The following is a 1222-nucleotide window of genomic DNA, read 5'->3' on the forward strand; positions in this document are numbered from 1 at the left end:
TGTAAGGACAGTCTCATCCCCATATGCAGGTTACATGGATAATGCTGCAATACTCAAGCATGTGATTCACGTACACTTTACCTGGTGCCTTAGTTGAGGTCATGATATGTAAAACATTAAGTACCCTAATCAGTATATCACCTTTTTTCACAAAAAATCAGGAAGAAAATAACTCAATAGAACTCGCTTTCCGTCACTTTTAACTGATACACTTGGAATAAGATTGATAAATTCATGAAGTCCATCCGCAACTGATAAATAATCATCAATTACCACAAGTTGAAGAATTGGTTAATGCAAGGTAATTGTATAATAAAGCAAGAGTTGTGACTATATGCATGGGTGCCTCTGCATGTATTCTCACTGGTGTCTACTCCCAGAAAACAAAATGCTTCGTAACTGAGTGTCGGACTCTAGTTGGATTGGCTGCTCAACCTATCAAAGCAATGATAGGACTCATTTTGATATAAAAAGCATCGCTATATTCATCTCAATGTGCCCTGCTGTCTTATTCTGTGTCCAAGTATCACAGATAGCTGTCTCTGAAATCTCTTCTCTTTCCACACAACTCAGTTCCAGAAGAAAATATGTAAAGCTGGCGGAAAACATTCCACATAGTTCCTTTCACACTAAATGAGTCTTGGCAGGTATTTGACCGGGACCATCAATTTCAGAATAAGTTAAAAGCAACATTGACAAAAAAATAGATTAAAATCAGCTAGCTGAGCTAGGTGTATGAAAGCTGATTACCACCGTGTGATACCAAGCAAAGGCGCCTCGATTGACCTTCATTTATAAACTTGCTCAGAATGATTAAGCCGCATTCTGTTGTTTTAGCATAAGAATAAGATCACCTGGCAGAAAGTGAGAACAATACCTACTCCCATCACCTGTCTACACTGAGATGACAGTGCGATAGAACTAAGTAAATGACAATGCCCAGGGTAGGTTCTTATAATTAGCTGCGATTACAAGTTTATCAGATGAACATCACATCCTCAATCGTCTGGAGAAGAATAATGTTTTCATCACCCACGCACTATCATCAACACACACTCTAGGCATCATCACACAATCTCAATGCCTCAAGGTAATTGGTCAAATCTAGAACCACTTAGACACTAGATGAAATGCTAGGACATACTCATTTCAACAATACTACCACCAAAGAGAGTCGCTTTTTCCAGTAAACAAACACAGAGCGAGAAATAAATTTTACCCG

This window comes from Morone saxatilis, unplaced genomic scaffold, assembly GCF_004916995.1.
Source record: "Morone saxatilis isolate NCDOM2014 unplaced genomic scaffold, NCSU_SB_2.0 Contig1, whole genome shotgun sequence".
NCBI lineage: Eukaryota > Metazoa > Chordata > Actinopteri > Moronidae > Morone > Morone saxatilis.